The sequence below is a fragment of the Notolepis coatsorum genome (genome assembly GCF_963971535.1).
Source record: "Notolepis coatsorum genome assembly, chromosome: 7".
NCBI lineage: Eukaryota > Metazoa > Chordata > Actinopteri > Aulopiformes > Paralepididae > Notolepis > Notolepis coatsorum.
In genome coordinates this window covers 16,148,942-16,162,389 of record NC_140171.1, presented here as the reverse complement: position 1 = coordinate 16,162,389, position 13,448 = coordinate 16,148,942, and the positions used below count along the sequence as shown (strand labels likewise).

At 40.1% G+C, this 13,448-nt stretch overlaps 1 long non-coding RNA gene across 1 annotated transcript; it reads right to left on the bottom strand.

The window, feature by feature from the left end:
• Positions 1-4,407: 4,407 nt before the first annotated feature.
• LOC311232484 lies at positions 4,408-9,562 on the bottom strand. The gene is made up of 3 exons (XR_014619957.1): positions 9,521-9,562; positions 6,581-6,862; positions 4,408-4,769 (listed from the first exon to the last, which is right to left on the bottom strand). It is a non-coding gene; the product is annotated as an uncharacterized lncRNA (long non-coding RNA).
• Between the last annotated feature and the right edge of the window lie 3,886 nt (positions 9,563-13,448).

Sequence of the window (13,448 nt, the reverse complement as noted above, 5' to 3'; positions counted from 1 at the left end):
CCTAACGCCTAGTTTATCACTGGTTAAGCTTAGGCGACTCTTTCGAAGTTGGTTAAGGTTAGAGTTTGGAGTCAGGGCAAACTCTAACCTTAACCAACTTCGAAAGAGTGCCTAAGCTTAACCGTAGAAAGAACTTGCGGTCACCTGATTGGTGCACATGTCACATGACCAGAAACGTCAGTGGCCAATCAGATTCTCAAAACGCACAACTCCGTTGGTATTCGAATATAGGCATCCTGTTCCCTCAAGGGGATAGTCTGTAACTTCAGTGGTCGTAACCTTAATTGCTTGTATGGGGTCAGGGCCACAGGCCTCAAAGCCAATCACGTGCCATCTTTTCCCTCCCAACCGTTGTTATTGGATGGACCTTCTGCCAATAAGGGGTGCAAAGGTTTGAGATAAGATATATTCCTTTATTGATCCCCTTGGGGAAATTCGGGGGTTATATTGTGTTCTAGTCCTTAAACCGTTAAGTTTACCGCCCAGTTAAGTCAAGTTGTTTGAGGAAGTTGTATAACACTGTTGAAAAAGATACAAAAATATGGGACGTTCCAACACCTCCGAGGACGACTTGGTGGCACATTGAAGTAGTAAACTATGTTAGTTTCATAACGGTGCATTCAGTCGGTCCTCGTTGACTGGTAAAGTCAAATTGACCTTGTGACAAAGTGGTAATAATTACGAGGTGATACTGTCCGGGGGCAAAGTAACTACTTAGGACCAGTCAGATGGATGGAAGCTGCAGATTAACTACTTAGGACCAGTCAGATGGAAGGTAGCAAAGTAACTACTTAGGACCAGTCAGATGGATGGAAGCAGATTCACTACTTAGGACCAGTCAGATGGAAGGCAGCGGATTCACATTATTCAACCAGTCTTTCTTGGTCTGGGTCATTGAAACAAAGTAGACTATTCTCTGTCCTGGACAGCTATTTCCTGGCCAACTAAATACACCTTTTCAATCAATATCTGAATTAAGATAAATAACCTTACTGTCTTTTACTATTATGTACTATGCCTATACTACTACTGTATCTACTGTCTATACTACTATCAACTATGCCTATACTACTACCTACTATGTCTATACTACTACCTACTATGTCTATACTACTAAAATAAGATTATCCTTTATTAATCCCCTTGGGGAAATTCAGGTGTCAAAGCAGCATGGGCGGGGGGAATACAGAACTTCACAGTCCGATAATATACTATAAGATACAACTATACGATACAATATAAAAGGTACAAGATAGTGCAATTTGAAGTGGTGTGTGTGTGTGTGCGTGTGCAGAGAAAAGGAGTCATCTCTCTAGTTGTTCTCGAGTTCTGACGCCGTTAGTTCTCCTGGCAGCAGAGCCGGTGTTCTGCCGAATTCTACTGCTTCCTTGAAAACTGCTGCCGTATCGCGAATCAGCTGGGTGCTGAATCCTAGTAGTAGTTGATCATTCGAAAGAAAGACTATAGGAAAGCACTCTAATCCGAGCCCTTGGTTGAAGAGCCAGATGGCTGCCGGTATAAAGGACCGGCCTAGGCGGTTTGTGGTGTGTCGGGGGGGTGAGATGAGTCTGAACGTGCATAGAAGGGTTCTCCAGGATGGTTTCTAGCTTTTTCCTCATCCTCCTCTCAGCCACCATCTCTAGATTAGCCAGCTCACCACCCACTACGGTGCTAGCCTTCTTCACCAGCTTGCTGGAGTCCCTCGAGCTGATGTTGCCCCCCCCCCAGCACACCACAGCAAAAAAGAGGACGCTGGCTACAACCGACTGGTAGAAGGATAACAGCAGTCGGTTGCACACGTCGAACGACCTGAGTCTCCTCAGGAGGAACAGTAGTATACTATCTATACTACTATCAACTATGCCTATTCTACTACCTTCTATACTACTACCTACTATGCCTATACTACTACCTACTATGTCTATACTACTACCTATTATGCCTATACTACTACCTACTATGTCTATACTACTACCTACTGTCTATACTACTACACCTATACTACTACCTACTATGTCTATATATACTACTACTATCAACTATGCTAATGTCTATAGTACTATGCACTCAAGAGTGAAGCACTCAAGTTAGACACTGTTTGACAAACAATCTTACCTACTCTTAGCTGCAAGTTGTACCCTTCCTACTGACTTGTTGTGCAGAACTTGTAGGTTGCTTCGGAGAAAAGCGTCAGCTAAATGACTAAATGTAGGTGGTCATCGATATTCAATGTACGGTCTATTTTTTTTTTTTATTAATATCAGTTTAAGTTGTATTTTTCTCCAAATTGATGGTCCAGTCATCTAACTTTATTGGGCTATAATAATGCAATTCACTTCCTATTGATGATGAAATAAAATAAAAACGATCCTGCACTTAAAGGGGCACTTCACCAAAAAAACAACAATGCTTAGTCATGTAGCTGAACGCTTTTATCCAAAGTGACTTACAAGTTCTGTACGACAAGTCAGCAGGAAGGGTACAACTCTTTCAGCTGAGTAACAATGTTCATCAAACAGTGTTGAGACTTGGGTGCTGCAGTGTTGAGTGCATAGTAGTAGAGACATATTAGTATAGTAGGTAGTAATATAGACAAGGAAGAGTATTTGGTGTTAGAGTGCATGATAGTAGAAGACAGTAAGAAGGTTAGTCTTCTTCCATGATTCATTTTGTATATATAACCTCACACATGTCCAAAAACTCTTTTTCACACCTTCATTTAGTTTGACAGTTATTAATAAGTGTGTATAAATGTGTGAATATGACCACCAGCAATGTCGTCGGGGACATTGAAATCTTGTGTTGTGTTAATTACAGTTCCATGAACTCATAAGGTAGCAGTTCCCTATAAAAAGGTATTGCTATTTTTTTTTTCATCTACAACATCATTACACAGAGCAGGAATGAACACATCTTCAACACTGGTCTTTACAGGAACCTGCGACACACAGAGCCACTCATCTCGCAGCCCCGTTATGATTCAACAATCCTTCCTTTATTACCGGACACATCTCATACAGCAGGAAGAAGAACAAAGGGACATTTTCACTTTAGTAGAACCTGTCAGAACCAAATTCAGCAGACTTACCTCTATCTAAAGTCACCTACAAGTAACCTTAACAGTCTTACCCCCATCTAAAGTAATCTACAAGTAAACTAGCAGTCTTACCCCCATCTAAAGTAATCTACAAGTAAACTAGCAGTCTTACCCCCATCTAAAGTAATCTACAAGTAAACTAGCAGTCTTACCCCCATCTAAAGTAATCTACAAGTAAACTAGCAGTCTTACCCCCATCTAAAGTAATCTACAAGTAAACTAGCAGTCTTACCCCCATCTAAAGTAATCTACAAGTAAACTAGCAGTCTTACCCCCATCTAAAGTAATCTACAAGTAAACTAGCAGTCTTACCCCCATCTAAAGTAATCTACAAGTAAACTAGCAGTCTTAGCCCCATCTAAAGTAATCTACAAGTAAACTAGCAGTCTTACCCCCATCTAAAGTAATCTACAAGTAAACTAGCAGTCTTAGCCCCATCTAAAGTCATCTACAAGTAAACTAGCAGTCTTAGCCCCATCTAAAGTAATCTACAAGTAAGTTAGTGACCACTGCTGTCCCTGTCGTCTGCTGTCAACACCACCACTCAAGGCTCCTCATTCACTTCCATTCATTTTTGAGGCCCACGTCTAAATATCATTACCTCAGTCTGAAGTATAAACAAACTATACAGGAATACTATTCTGTGTAATACATTCTTCTGAATCAACGGCACTTGTTTTTGTTTTTTTAGCTAATGTTGCCTTTTTCAAATGATCAGTAAAGGAACAATTTTTCACTTGAGGTGTTGTTTGACCAACTTTTCACAGAATGTTTAGAATCTTTCTCCCAGCAGGGCAGCAGGTAACCATGGTAACCATAACCAGCACTCGCCGAACATTCCATGCAGGGCAACGATATTACAGCATGCAAACCTGCAACAATTTGACTGGATCTGCTATTAATAAATCTGACACAAACACATACTCTTGACTCAACTGCAGAGCAGTAGTTTGTTTATACTGTATTTCAGAAGTATGATATTTAGACTAGCCCCCCCCCCCCCCCAAATGAATGGAAGTGAATGAGGAGCCTGCCACCTGGGAGGAGTGGTGGTGTTGACAGCAGTGGTCACTAGCTTACTAGTAGATGATCTCACATAGAGAGGTAAAGCTGCTGAAACTTGACTCTACTAAAGTGAAATATCCCTTTAAAGCGCATTTAAATACAGCTTTTACATTGTTTCAAATACATCAAGTATCACCCCCCCCCCCCCCCCCCACAGGCATGGCTCATTAACCCTTTCACTACCACACTACAGAAGGTTAACCTTTCACTACCGCACTACAGACAGTTAACGTGGTAGTGAAAGGGTTAACCTTCTGTAGTGTGGTTGTGAAAGGGTCAGCCTTCTGTACTATCGCAGTGAAAAGGGTTATCCCTTTTGGTAGTGAAAGGGTTAACGACAGGGTGTCCGGCGCGGCTGTCCGGTTGAAGACTCCTCTTCTGGCCACACTACAGTCAGTCAGTCAGTCAGTCCTCGGCCGTCTTGTCTTTCAGTGACGCCTCGGAGCGGACGGCGCTCTTCATGGCTTTCTGCATGAGCCACGTGGCCAAATGTATGCCGAGAAACGACCCGCCGGCCACCCACAGCCAGTGCCTCCTGATCCAGCTCTGAGGTCTCATGACGCCGAGCTTTCAGAGGTCAGAGGTCTAGGGCCCCACAGGGAACCTCCTAGAGGTGGAAACAAGACCAGAAAGATTTTGTTAAAGGTTGTTTAAAGCTTTAAATATTCTTTTTTTTCTTTTTTTTTTTTACATTATATCAAAGTACAAGTTCTTACCTACAAAATAAGCCATCACATCGGGCGGATACTTTTCAATCTATGTCTTATTAATTAATTAATTAATTTGTATAGCGCTTTTCCAAATGCTCAAAGGCACTTTACAGAACAAAACAAACCATACAGTTTTAGTAGAGACAATTTAAAAATTTTAAAGATTATATAAAAAGGTGAGAGAGGAAGGAGTTCAAGGCTTGAAAGCAAGGGTAAAAAGGTGGGTTTTGAGGAAGTTGACAACACAATATCCCGTTTTGAGCTACAGAGCCTCAAAGGGGCTGTTGGCTGCTCTCTTATAAATGGCATTTTCTAGTGGTTTGCATTGTTTTCTAGTGGGGTTGTACTACCAACACTGATTAGATGTGAAATCTCTACCCAGTCCCGTTTCTTCAGTATAGCTGCTACACCACTGAACTAAGCCATTCTGAATGTACGTCAATCTGTGGCGTATAAGAATACGTGTTAGAACTCTGATCTGCCACCGCCCGCCCACAATCAACTGTGATACGTTTATATGAGCAGCGAGTGGAAATAATGCGGACGCGGTTTCTACAGCAGAGACTCTCGCTCTCTCTCTCTCTCTCGTATCTGCTAGTGCAGGTGGGTGCCTGTCACTCAAAGCGCATTGCGAGTATGGGGGAGCCCAGCCAGGCTTGGACATTGGAAGGGCAGAAAATGGTGCTCCACAGTACTTGATTAAAAATACAAAACAATGAATTTTATTGAAAAAACCCTGTCTGTAAACTGTCCTTTCATTGTGGCCACGATGAAATAAACTTTCTATTATTAATAATGACTCAATGATTTATAAAACGGCCCATCGTTTTGTCCTTTAATATTTCCCATTACACTGTATACATTCAATTTGTTGGTTAGACCCCCGACCCGTGATCAATCTCACTCTCAAGTGCAGTTTCTCATAGTTTGCTCGGCTTAGTCCATTATTTCACATTCAATGGGGGTGTTTCATTACCATATATGGTTAATTAGGGGCGGTTCAGTGTGCAAATGGTTACAATCATGCACGAGCATAGACGGTAAGAAAACATTGGTATTTATCAACACGGAGTGTACGTACGACCTGTGCACGCACGGGTGATTAATCCAGATTTTTCTGTGCGTAGAGACATTCTAAATTCCGTGCGATAAATGAGGACCCAGGTGTTTACAGCACGAGAGAGTCGGTAAATGTGTGAACTTGTAATAGTGCCACCCAGTGGTACAAGTATTATATTACAACAGAACCTACCCTAAAGCAGGAAGCACAGCAGCAGGTGTTTACAGCGTGAGAGTAGGTAAATGTGTGAACTTGTGTAATAGTGCCACCCAGTGGTAAAAGTATTATATTACAACAGAACCTACCCTAAAGCAGGAAGCACAGCAGCAGGTGTTTACAGCGTGAGAGAGTAGGAAAATGTGTGAACTTGTAATAGTGCCACCCAGTGGTACAAGTATTATATTACAACAGAACCTACCCTAAAGCAGGAAGCACAGCAGCAGGTGTTTACAGCGTGAGAGAGTAGGTAAATGTGTGAACTTGTGTAATAGTGCCACCCAGTGGTAAAAGTATTATATTAAAACAGAACCTACCCTAAAGCAGGAAGCACAGCAGCAGGTGTTTACAGCGTGAGAGAGTAAGTAAATGTGTGAACTTGTGTAATAGTGCCACCCAGTGGTACAAGTATTATATTACAACAGAACCTACCCTAAAGCAGGAAGCACAGCAGCAGGTGTTTACAGCGTGAGAGGAGCACCAGACATGCCCCGACTGGGCGCTGGGCTACTTCCCCTTGGCGGGGGCTGGCGGCGAGACGTACGCCACGATGCCCGGCTCGGGAATGTAGTCCTCTCTGTCCTTGTGTAACAGCGGGTGTGATTTGACCGTGTACCAGCCCCAGTGGATGAGTCCAATACTTGTGCCCATAACAATCAAGACTTTGTAGTTCTTCCAGATCTCCCTCACGCCCATGACTGAGAGGCTCTGTGGCTGGAAAACACACACACACACATACATACAATAACAAATGAATGTTAACACATTAACTAAAACTACGCAACTCCCTAGACTTCTGTTAAATGTGCTGTAAGTGGTATTTACATTTTTTTTTTTTTTAAGTTTGTTAAAATAAGTGGTCTACATGTTAAAATAGTAGCTCTACATTCCAACAGTCATCACTGGTATAGAGTGTCTGGTCAGTAACATAGGTCTCCCAGTCCCTCAAACATTACATTTCTGGTATCCCATTCCCACTTTATCCAATCAGGAGAGAGAACTCCACACTGCAAAAATGGTCTGACAAAAATAAGAAATATAAAATTATTTTTAAAGCAAATGTGTAGTTTTAAGTAAAATAATCTGACAGCAAATTTCTTGAAATAAGTACAAATATCTAGGGTTCTCTCTCCTGATTGGAAAAAGTGGGAAAAGATACCAGAAAATGTATTTCAAGAGATTCTTCAAGAGTTTTATTTGTCACATACATACACAAGTGCAGTGAAATGTAGGTGGCCATGCCCGCCTCGATTGTGCAAAAATACAAATAATAAAATAGAATAATAGACACGATAAAAAAGTAATATGAATAAAATACAATGCTAAGCGTGAGAAATAAAGGTAATGAGTAATATATACAATAATAAACAAATAGACTATTGCAATTTTTTTTTCTTTTTTAACGTGACCTTTTTTGTAGTGTGTATGTGGGTGGGGTGTGTGTGAGAGAGTGTAAGTGAGGATGTGTAGTGTAGTGTGTGTGTGTTCATGTGTGCCTGTGTGTGGAGAGATCAGTGTTCAGTGTTCTGATGGCCTGGGGGAAGAAGCTGAGTCTGAGTCTCTCTGTTTTGGCTGCATGAATGCGAAGGCACTTGCCTGACCGCAGCAGCTTAAACAGACTGTTGTTGGGGTGATGAGCGTCCTGTTTTTGTGTCCTATTTTGTGTTTACTGGAGAGCAGGAGGGACTGGGAGACCCATGTTACTGACCACACTATATATACTGATGGCTGTCAGAATGTAGAGCTATTTAACACTTATTTTATACAAGAAAATACCACTTACAGCACCTTTAAGTAATAAACAAACTAAAACTACACAACTCCCTAACTACACTTCTGCAGAAGCTATTTGATTCGGCAAATTAAGTTGTCCCTCCTCAGTATAACATACTGTAACCCTTTCACTGCCGCACTACCAAACGGTTAACACTTTCACTGCGACAATACACAGAATGTTAACCCTTTCACTGACACACGACAGCAGGTTAACCCTTTCACTGCCACACTACAGGTTAACCATAGTAAAGGGTTAGCCTTCTGTTGTGTGGTAGTGAAAGGGTTAATATGTACAGTGATAATAAAGACACTATGGTAGTAAGTCTTACTGGCCAGGAGTATAACTAGTAACCAGTAGGTAAGAGATATGTACAGATATAGCCTAGTATCTACAGGTATATGTACACATTATTATATGCAGGTATACAGACATATATGTGGATAAATACAAATATATAAATATATATACCGTTACCGTATACATACCGCATTATTTATGCTATTATACAGAGTTATATGCAGGTGTAAATAGGTATATAAATTATTAAAAGCAGGTATATTCAGACAGATATGGAAATATATGATAAATATAAATATATATACACAGTGTATATAGCATTATTGTGCATGCTATCGTATACAAGTTATATGGGTAGACTAGACTAAAGTTAACCTAAGTCATCTTTCTGTTGACTAAAGTAACAATACATCACATAGAACAAGAACACTAGCCATAGCGGCTACAGAATATAGTAAAATAATATGTAGCGTAGTAGTAGTTGGTTGTAGTAGTAGTTGTAGTAAAGAAACAAACCCGGTGACAGTATAGTTAAGTGTACAGTTTCCATATGTACAGTTTCTTCGTCAAATGTCTCTTTTTTACTATTTTTGTATCACAAACAGTACTGTATTTGCAAATCTGGTATGTCATAAATGTATAGATGTAGCAGTACTGTCTATCTGTATGTCATGTATGTTATGATGTTATGTTATTGAATACCGTTTACACAAATGTATCAGTACTAAATACCTATATGTCCCTATGTCATAAATGTCATGTATGTTGTGTATGTCATAAATGTCTATATGAATTGAAAATGGGGGACCCTGATGGAAACAAGACGAAAGTCTTTCTCTGGTCTGCATCCCCTTAACAATTGTGTGTATTGAGCTGTACTGTACTGTACCCATTCTGCAATCTGTTAAATAAAGTGTTCATTCATTCATGATGAATTGAAAATGGGGGACCCTGATGTAAACAAGACGAAAGTCTTTCTCTGGTCTGCATCCCCTTAACAATTGTGTGTATTGAGCTGTACTGTACTGTACCCATTCTGCAATCTGTTAAATAACGTTTTCAATTTTCAATCAATCAATCGATCAGTGACCTGGAGCACCAGCATGGACTTATCTAACGTCAGTTATCTAACGTCAGCTGAACGGGTAGCTACTTGGCTAACCACTATTTAGACACGTTTGATAAATATCTGGCGTCACAATCAAGAAAGCGGTGGGAAATATATATATATGTCCATTAAAGTGATTCGGCACGCAGCACAAGGAAAGAAAAGATAAACCATAACAACATCGGCTCACCTTCAATCAGCTGTCTTTCGTGCAGACATGATTCAGGGGTCCTTAGGGGAGCGACTCGCACATGCCTGTACAATTATGTAAATCTTTACTTTGGCTGTTACCGGTAAATCACCAGCTATGTGTTTGAAATAACATGGGAGATTGCTGTATTTTAATGCGAATTATGAATAGCGTAAAAAAAACTAAAAACTAAAAAACAACAGCAACACACAAACTTCAATCAGGCAATAAGTCTAATTCACACGCAAGGTGTACGTTCAGCCACAAGGTGGAGCTATTGTGTAAGTGCTGCGTGAACCACTAACGTAGATTGATTGATTGAAAACTTTATTAACAGATTGCATATGGGTTCAAAACAGTACGGCTCAATACACACAATTGTTAAGGGGATGCAGACCAGAGAAAGACTTTCGTCTTGTTTACATCAGGGTCCCCCATTTTCAATTCATCATAACATATGACATACACGACATACAGTCTGGATACAGATAGATGTCAGTTTCAAGTTTCAAGTTCATGTTTGCCTTTATTTGTAACTTATAAGGTACACGTGTACATTACAGTGAAATGCTTGGATCTGTATGAGCCCCTGATAATGTGCTTCAGCCTTCATACAGTAGAAAAAAGTTAAATAGGAATAAAATCCCAACACTGCAAATATACAATATACAAACTAAAGTACAACCTAATTACAATGACAGTACAATGAATTAAAAATGCAGACAATGAGGTACAAAAGAAAATAAATATATAGGCTACACATACTTTACGGTGAAATGCTTGGTTCTGTATGAGCCCCTGAGAGTGTGCTTCATACAGTAAAAAAAGTAAGTAAAAAAGTAAGTAGAAAGTAAGTAAAAAAGTAAGTAAAGAGGAATATACAATATACATATACAATATAATATACAATACAATATACAATCTAAAGTACAACCTATAGGTACAATCTAAGTACAGTGAGTAAAAATGAGTAAACAGTGAGGTACAATGCAGAAAATGAGGTACAAAACTTTAAGGTAAGGTGCAAATGCAAATGAGGTATGAATGTAGTGCAAATCTCTTTAATAACAGATCAACATAATGTAGTGTTAAAGTGTCTAAAGTGAGTGTTAAGGTGAGTGTTTGTTTTTAAAGTGAGTGTGTGCATGTGGATGTGCAGACCAGAGAAAGACTTTACAAGCAAAACTGTACATTGGAATATTGACAAAACCATACTTGGTAATTTACTGTACATTGGAGGGGGTTGGGTTAGGACATTTACAGGGGCCAGTTTCGAATTGCAGTCTCCCATAGGTGTTCTTTGAGAGTGGTTTTGAAAGTGGGTAGTGATTCACATTCCTTTACAGCTTTGGGTAGGGCGTTCCACATTGATGTGGCATAATTGCTAAACGTGTTTAGTCCCTTGTTTGAGCCGAATCTGGGTTTAACATGATTTGTGGAGCTCCCTCTGGTGTTGTGATTGTGGTATACGCTGACCTTTGGGAAGTATTTTGCCATGTACATGGGTACCTTGGTTGTGTAGTGTATATTGTAGACCAGGCCCATTGCAAGTTGCTGTACTCTGTCGTCTACTCTAAGCCATCCTAGGTTGTCAAAGTGGGCAGGGGTGATCAAAGTCCTTTTAGCTTGGCCCTCAGAGCCCACCACTTCTAAATATTCTATATATTTTTTAAAGTGACATATAAAAACGCCACTGTGCGTGCGTGCACGTGTATGTGTGTGTGGGGGAGCCTCCACAAGAATCTGGCCCAGGGGCCTCTGAAGTCTTAATCTGGCCTTGCATATACAGTATTGTATATTACTGTTACACTTTAGTTTACTGCTACATTTGAACTCTGGTTGGATGCCAAACTTCTTTTTGTTGTACTGTACTTCTGCTGTATGATGACAATACATTTGAATCTAATCTAATATAAATTGGTAAAAGTGCATAATATATGACACCTGCAGCTAAATGTGGCGAAGACCAGGGAACTGGTTGTGGATCTGGGGAGGAGTGCACCTGTGCAAGCCATCCTAGGTTGTCAAAGTGGGCAGGGGTGAGGTGGGTTATAGGAGTAAGTTCAAGCAGTAGTCTGACCAGTTTGTTTTGAGATGTTTGTAATTTTGTTTTTAGCGCCTTTGAGGTGCTTTGGTACCATGAGGTGCAAGCATAGTCGTAGTACCCTTGAATGAGTGCTCCTGCCAGAGTCTTCAGGGTATTCTTGTTTAGCAGAGAGGAGATCCGGTACAAGAATCAAGTTCGTTGGTTGACTTTTTTTATTACATTGGATGCCATTTTGTCACAGGAAAGATTAGCCTCTAGGATGGAACCCAGGTAGGTAATTTCATCTTTCCTTGTGACAATATCGTCACCCGCTGTAACTGAGAAGCCGTCGGTCTTGCTGAGTTTGTTATTTGAACCGAAGAGAATGGACTCTGTTTTGCCCATGTGTAATGATAGTTTGTTATCATGGTGATCCTCCTCTACCATGTCAGCATGACCAACCTCTCCATATACTGGTGATCCTCCTCTATGTCAGCATGACCAACCTCTATATACTGATGATCCTCATCTACCATCTACTTGGGGGGGATGCAGCATACCGGAGGGGGACTTTTGTCTTGTTTGCATCGAGGTCCCCCATTTTCAATTCATGATACAGCACAGCTTGAATACATGCACACCCTGATAAATAGTTTTATTTGGTTCTAACTGGATTTCATCTCTTGTTTTTTATCTCTTGTTTTTCATCTCCTGTTTTACATTCCTTTTTATTCTATGATACATGTTTTTCTCTATTCTATAATTCATTTTCTTTGTGATTTATGCTTTCTTATATGTTCTATCGGGTGTATGTTATCTTGTGTATATGTATGTTGTTGGAAGGAACAAATCCTCATCTGCCTCCTCCCAAGGTCTGTCTGATCCCACATGTACAGCGAGCCAACTTCAGAGTCGCCTGCTACAAAAGAGCAGAACAGCCAATATCCAAGAGGCCCAATGATAAAAGTATGGACTGGGAAAAACAATGGATGAGGAGGTGTTAGAGCCTGTCTGGACAGTTGGACCCATCCTCCGTCCTTCTCTTGTTGAGGTACTGGCCCAGAAAGTGGAGTAAGAAGAGCAAGAAGCTCTTGATAAGGAGGCAGATTATGCAAAAAAATAACATGGATGAGGAGGATGGAGAGTATGAGTGTGATGAGGCGGAGGAAGAGATGGAGATCGAAGAGATAGACTGACAATTGTTTTAGTGATGATGATGATGATGATGATTAGTAGTTTAGGGCACAAAATACAAATAGAAAAAAGACGTGAATGTTGTGTCAACAAAGAAGATATCCAGAACAGAGGACGTATTTACCGTATTACATACATGTAGACCTACGTAAGAAATGGCAGTGAAAGCAGCACTTTTGTATATAAGCATGCCAGAGATATATGTGACCACTTCAGAAATTGTATTACCATCTTTAACCCTCAAAACATGAGTCCACATCTTTTTTTGTTCAGTCATCTACAATATGATGTGTCTTCATTGGTAAAAATGCTTTATTCTTGGTAAAGGTTACACAAATTTGCATACTAGTTCGCCACAAACAGGTGATCATTCTGGGAATAGTTTTATTATGATTTTTGACCCTCAAAATATGGGTCTAGACAACCTACTTGTTCAGTTATTTGCAATATTGGCTGAAATAGCGACATACATTTTTTGATGATGGCGTCATTAATTTGCATATAAATGATACATGGGACACTCTGACAGATTTTTAACATATCATTTTCAAAAAAAGTATTCCTATCTAGAAACACTGGTTAACAATATATTTCCAGGGGGTGCATGATAGTATCCGCTTTCCTACTCAACTAATTACAAAAAATTTGATTATTTTGTATTGACGGCACAGATTTGCATGGGCAAAATTACATAGAAACATGTGAGCA